Source organism: Camelina sativa, chromosome 9 (assembly GCF_030686135.1).
Source record: "Camelina sativa cultivar CO46 ecotype springtype chromosome 9, ASM3068613v1".
In the NCBI taxonomy this organism is placed as follows: Eukaryota; Viridiplantae; Streptophyta; class Magnoliopsida; order Brassicales; family Brassicaceae; genus Camelina; species Camelina sativa.
Genome location: NC_141888.1, coordinates 24,884,041 through 24,890,975, shown reverse-complemented (window position 1 = coordinate 24,890,975; position 6,935 = coordinate 24,884,041). Strand labels below are relative to the sequence as shown.

General features: G+C 37.0%; 1 pseudogene across 2 annotated transcripts; it reads right to left on the bottom strand.

Annotated features, from left to right (window-relative positions):
* Positions 1-2,572: 2,572 nt before the first annotated feature.
* On the bottom strand, positions 2,573-6,498 carry LOC109126169 (serine/threonine-protein kinase ATM pseudogene; annotated as a pseudogene). Of its 2 annotated transcripts, XR_015565999.1 has the most exons (3): positions 5,738-6,498; positions 5,561-5,640; positions 2,573-5,336 (listed from the first exon to the last, which is right to left on the bottom strand). The product of XR_015565999.1 is annotated as a serine/threonine-protein kinase ATM pseudogene, transcript variant X1 (transcript). The 2 variants fall into 2 exon arrangements; XR_015566000.1 differs by lacking the exon at positions 5,738-6,498 and having other exon boundaries at positions 5,561-5,698.
* Between the last annotated feature and the right edge of the window lie 437 nt (positions 6,499-6,935).

Here is a 6,935-nt window from a genome sequence, read left to right as displayed (position 1 = left end):
TCATTAAGGATGAGAGAAAATGAAGTACGGATACGATTGAAAATATTAAAAAAATAAACAATTGGAAGAAAATAATATTTCAATTAACAATAATCCAGAAAACTTGATGTAAATTTAATGGCACATCACACATAAGTTCAAAAAAATCTAAATAAATATGACGTTTTATCAGAATTTTAAGAAAATAAGATTATTTGCGAAAAATAAAAACAAATCACGAGTGACTTTTCTCAACTCTCGTTTGATCATTACTACCGATGCAAATACTGCCCCACAGAACTTATTGAGTGTGTGAGATTTAAGAAAAAAGATCTACGATCTAAAACATATGTTTAGTCATTTATCAAATTACTTGATTAAAGTTTTGGTAAAAAGCCAAATGCATAAAGTAATAAGTATTTCATTATGAAATTTATTTATTTTTTTAATAATTATTTTAGTATTTTTAATGAATTTAAATTATAAATCAAGTTTAATAAAGTTTTTGATATTTTAAAACATTTATATAATTATATATCACATTTATTATGTTCCAACAGCTATTGCACCCGTTGGTCAACCAGTCGTAAACCTCCCGCAAACGCACCAATTTTAAACCGCTAAACCAGTCGTTCAAAACGCTTAATAACGCTTGAAATCGCAATCGCCCGCTTCCGCAATCTCCCGCAACCGCAACCGCAACCGCAGCGTTTGAACCAGTCAGGCCCTAAATCGAACCGTTAATTTATGCTATGGACTCACCAGCTCAGCCACAATTTGACTATTATTACGTAAAGCCCCTATATTTTACAACTTACACGTATTTGCCCCAATCGAACATTATAGTCTCTTCTCTTGATCATACTCCAATTGAACCAAATTATGACTATGTAGGAGTGAGACTAATCACGGACCACATTTGCTCAATCCAACCGTTATCCTCGGTAATTGTAATAACCTTCCAATGAAACCCTTAGATTTCCCCGTAGTTTTGGTTCTATCTTCCCTACCATTCATGAACAATGCCATTTTGAACAAAAGACCCAAAAATGTTCGAAAAAAGCCAATAGCCTGTTAGGACTAAGCTGGATTTTAAAATATAGGCTCGGATTTTTTGTTTGACCAGATTAATATTGTGCAGGCTTTTTGGAGATTTTATAGAATATAGCTGAGCCGAACATGCATATTATTAATTTGCATTCTCTTCCACATTTGTATAAGAAGAAAAAAGAATGTGAAATATTTGGTCATTGAATAAGGGAATTTTTTTAAATGATCGGATCACACATTTAAATAAACAATTATAAGACAATTATCATCTCAAGTGCTGAAAAGTTGAAAGAAGTAGCTGACTCAAGTGTGTTATTAAATTAGACCATAGGATCTTCTTTTCCAATTTATAAAAAACTTTAGGGGGCTGTTTGTAATTTTTCCAATCATTTTAATGTTGTGTGGGTTTTGTTTTATAGATCAATAGAGAAACGACGGCGATATTGGGGTTTTAGGTCAATCGAGAAAATAGAGAACGGTGGCGATCAGAGTTTTTGGTCAATCGAGAAACGAGAGTTGCAGATAACATGATGTTGATAGATGATTTCATGTCGAACTCTACTCTCCAGGAGGTCCTCCGCCGAGAGTGCCTTCAATCTTGCCACTACAAGAAAACATAGCGAAATCCTACAAAATTTTCTGTTAAACACTTCGAAGGAAGGGTTTGAATTCTTTTTGTCTAGCCCTTACAGTATTCACTAAAGATTTAACCACGTCTCAAATATTCTGTTTTCCATATTATATAACTCGTTTTATTAGTGTTACGATTAAGTATCATTTTGGTACTAGCGATTTAGGAAGATTTAGCACGTCTCAAATATTCTATTTTTCAAAGTATGTAACTCGTTTCATTAGCATTGCTTTTAATCCAAAATCGAACCGTTGATTTATGCTATGGCCTCACCAGCTCAGCCACAATTTAACTATTATTACATAAAGCCCCTATATTTTCCAACTTACACGTATTCGCCCCAATCGAACAGTTATAGTCTCTTCTCGTGAGTCGTGATCATACTCCAATTGAAGCAAATTATGACTATAGGAGTGAGACTAATCAACTGACCAGTTTACCATTTCACTCATTTTCCCAATCCAACCGTTATCCTCGGTTTTTTGTAATAACCTTCCAATGAAACCCTTAGATTTCCCCCGTAGTTTTGTTCGATTTTCCCTACTATTCATGAACAATGCCTTCCCCTTTATATATATGTGTTCACCCCAAAGCTTCTTTCTTGTTTTATCTCGTTGATTTGTGTTTTGTAGATCAAAAAATGCAGATGGGCCACTCGAGCTAATGATTATGGAGAGAGATTAAGTTATAAGTAAGTCATTATTTCCAAGAGAAATCTTGATTGAGGGACTTAACATAGATTAGGGAGAGAGATTACATTTTAAGTCACTGTGTCTGTGTGATTGAGGTGGCCTCTGAGTGTTGCTTTCGGCTTTTGTACTTATATGTTAATACAGTGAATTAGGTAGAAACATAGTAGGGAACCTTTCAAGCTTTTCAATGTCTCTCTACTTGTACATACACAATGACTTATAACGGAAATACGTCAGATCTTGATGGAAATAATCAAGTAGGCAAGAACTACACAGAAGGTTGGAGATCACATAATCTAGAGAGCTTCAAGCTATCAAGGAAAAAGTTATTAGAATATTGCCAACATCTTCTATTATCTAATCTTAGTCTAGAACTACCGTCAAACTAAAAGACTGGAAACACAAGAACCCAGTGCATAAGGTGGGATACAAAAGTTACAACACATGGTACACAATAGAAAGCCTGAGAAGATCACACTGATGATAAATGTTAGGGATCATTCAGGAAGAAGAAGAGCTCGGCATAGAACTAACCTTTTCCAAAAGCCCAGTGATCTCGCTTTTCAGTTTCGCCTTCGTCTCTCTTGATAAACTATCCCCAGATTTCTCCAGCATTGCTGTCATCATCAAGAGATTCTGCCTCATTGATTCCACACTCGTAGGTATGTTGTTCGGTATCGGTATGGGACTAACATGTGAGATTACAGGCATCCGCGGGGCTATGTTCCTTTGAACGGTTATCAATTTCTGCTGTAACCTGAAACTCACTAAGGTTTCACCAAATGGGTTAGCTTTCTCTAAGCTTTTAACTGCTTCAATCGCATCGGAACTACTCACAAAGGCGACCTGTGCACCACTAAATTCTTCTGAAACGTGTGTTTCGGAAGAATCCAAAGGACCAAACGCAGAGAATCTCGAGGTTAGATCGTCCCTTGAAGGCATTGACACTCGGGAGGAAAATTTCAAGAAGAGAATTGTGATTCCTCTGGTTATACCATTAGATAACTCCTCTTTCTTCCGACGTCTTCTGCGCTGAGTAGGCTGAACTTGAGGCAAAACCGAAGCTGGCTCTGTAACCATTCCATTTAAGTCAGGTATACCAGTAGTGGAATGTGCAACTATTGGAAGCTCTTGTTGTGCATTCTTCCGCTTCCTTCCTCTCTTCTTCTTAGTGAAAAGGTCTTCACTCGTGAAGTGTCTGAATGAAGGTGGCTGGCTAGAAACAAACTGAGTTCCTGAGACTCCGTTGGTTGAACACGGAGATGTCACCTGAAAGTTGAGTATCGTAGATCTCGGTGTATTCTGCTCTTGTGGGCAGACATTAGGCGGCATTAACATCTCAGCTCTTTGAAAATGCTCATACTCTACAATACCTAAAGAATTGCCTCCGCTGTTTAGGTCCGGTACAAGTGTAGCAGCAGTGCGGCTGAGTGTATCTCCCATCATAGTAGGCCTCCCGTCTGGAAATCGAACCAATGGTGTTTCTTGGAAATCTTTCGAAAAAGGCTTATTAGCAACAGAACTAGAAAAATCGGAGTGACCAATGATCTGATTGATCTTTGTCTTCCCTGAATTCTTTGACTTGGAGGCCTCGTGCACGTTATCTGGAATTGAAACACAATTAAGAGACTCGATCTTTGACTTCTCTGATATCTGCGACTCAAAGGTCTTCTTCTCAGTATCAGCAACTGTCACACCACTGAAAAGCTCGATCTTTGACTTCCCTAATTTCTTTGACTTTGAGGTTTTCTGATGAGTACCACTATTTGCTTTTCTAGCTAACATCGAATCCTTGAAACCAGCCATGTTAGCCAACTGCATCTTGTAAGCATTTTCATCATGAAACACAGAAATTCTGAATTTGGAGAAGAACCACTCAAAGAGACCAATATTTTCAGTCTCTTGTGAACACCTGTGGTCCACAGCAAGCAGCTTGAGTTTAGATATCAAATCAGAAGGAGGCACATTTACTAGATGGTCTCTCGCAGACACATTGTCAACCTCACTTACAAATTTCCTAAACCATTCTTTACGAAACCTGTTCCTGCTATTACCTGCAACAACGGATGGAGAACCGATGAACTGACTGTCATTCATCTTAGTAGTGAAACTTTTCCTACCCTCATTTTCGTGTAGCTGGCTCATTGGTATCTGCTTATGCCCAAAGAGAGTATAAAAAGCTGATAACCGACACTGCATAACTGTAGACTCAAGTACCCCAGCATTCAAAACACATTTCGCAATATCCTTCAGCTGAGTGACAAACTCTTTTGGTTCCAACCGATCAACCGAGAATTCACGCAGTATCAAAGGTTTGCTCTTCCAAGTTGGTACATTTTTAGCTGTCACCATTCCATTCCCATCAGCAATGCAAGAGCAAGTCATATCAAGTTTCAACGAGTTGCTCAATAAGGACATAGCTTTCTCTAACGCAGCGAAAAACCCAACATCGTTTCTTTGATTCAGTACTTGCTCAAAGCTCTCCTTAAAAGGCTTCAACTTGGAAGATGCAAACCACGAAACAAGATGGCCCTGGCCAATAAACCTAACCATAAAACTCTCCTTTGCATCAGCTTTGAAATCAACCACTTCTCCTGGCCACCATTTCTTGTATTTATTCATGACCCATACAAGATTCCCAACCAGAAACTCCTGAGTTTCATCCTCTCTGTACCCATTTCTTTTAACAAGACTCTCATTCACACAACTACCTCTAGACTCAAAGACATTGTGAGAAGAATTCCCAGTTAAAGAACCACTAAAATCAACAACAAGAGATATATTCCCTCCAGAGACTTGAATCTTCCTCACTTTATCACCACCTTCGTCTTCTTCTTCCATTAATGCCTCCTTAACCGGAAAATTCCCATCGCTTTTCAATCCATCCATACCGAAATCTCCAGAACCTGAAGCCACCACTAGACTAGATTCCTGATTAAAGGCTCCTCTTAGGGTTTTCTTATCTGGGTTTTGTAATTTCATCACTACACCCAAAAAAAAACAGAAACAAAAAACCATCTTTCAGAATCAAGAGACCATCTTTCTCATATATCATCATCACCAAAGATCAAAATTTCGAGAAAATATGAAAAAAAAAAAATCAAATCAGGAAAATGAAACCAACAAAAATACCAAACTGAAACCCCAAAAAAAAAAAAATTGTAAACTTTTTTTCATGGAGATGAAATTAACAAACAACAAAAGTTACCTGTGAGGCAAAACAGAAGAAATTTGGATCAAATGTTTTTTTTTTTTGGTTTCACACAGTGAAATCAAGCAATGTGACTCCTGTAGAAGCGCAATAGAAATTGTGTGAGAGTGAGTGAAGTGTGTGACAAAGAGATAGAGAAAGAAAGAAAGAAAGAGAGAGAGGTGTGAAATGTACTGTATGTGGTCTTCTTCGTCTTCGTTGTCGTCGGTGAGAGATTCGTTTCGACGTATTACTAACTCTCGTTCATCTCATTGGTCTCTCAAGTACACAGTACGTCAGAGTCAGAGCTATATAACTTAAACCGGAAATTCATTACTAAAACCGTAGTATTTAACAGTAAACCGTAACAGTCTCACCGATAAATACGAGACTTCAACCGGATTCCCTTCCATTCCATTAAACACGCAAGCTATTGTTGTTTGTTTCTGTTCATTTCTTTAAAGCTTTTTACAAAACAAAATTTTAAAAAGAAATAAAGCACTAAACTAGTGAAAAATATTATAGCTACAAAGAAAAATTTATAAACATTAAATAAATTTACCAATAATAAAAAAAAAAGATTGGCATAACTAGCCATAAAAAAATTCTTTAATTCATTTCATAACCATGGTAACCATTAAAAAAATATTCTCTGAATTTTTTATAATTATTACCAAAATAACTTTATTGCATGATTAACTTTCACCTCCTCTGATTACCACAGTTGACCATCATCTTTTCCAGCAACAGCCTCAAGCCACCATCATTTTCGGCCACCGTCCACCATCACCTCTGACCATTACCGTCTCTGGCCATCACCTATTCCGGTCGCTGGTCGCCGGCCACCATCTACTCCGGTCGCTGGTCGCCGGTCGCCGGTCGCCGGCCACCACCTACTCTGGTCACCGACTGTCGGCCTCTAGCCACCACCACTACCACTAAGCACCAGGTCCACCACACTATCAAAACACTATAATGGTAATTTATTATAACCTTCAACAAATTTTTTGAAAAGTGCATTGACACCATGTCCAGCCAATAGCGGTCCGGCATTTACTAGTGTCCTACAGATAACTTAAAAACATGATCTTTTATATATTACGAAAAAATTATAATCAATAGTATATAAGACTTTATGTTTAATGTTTTGAAATTTTATTAACACAAACCAAAGCCAAAGCATTAGATTTGATGAAAAGGTTTATCTAAAAGTTTAACAAAGCAAACTATTAACCTCAAAAGAGAAAAAAAATCAAAACCAAAACTAACAATTAACCTCAAAAACTATGATTTGCACTTCTATTAAAGTCCACATTTTTGTAAAAGTCTTTAGATATACATAAAAACTCTATAAAAATCTTATAAAAAAATGCCCTAATTTTTTTGATGCCCT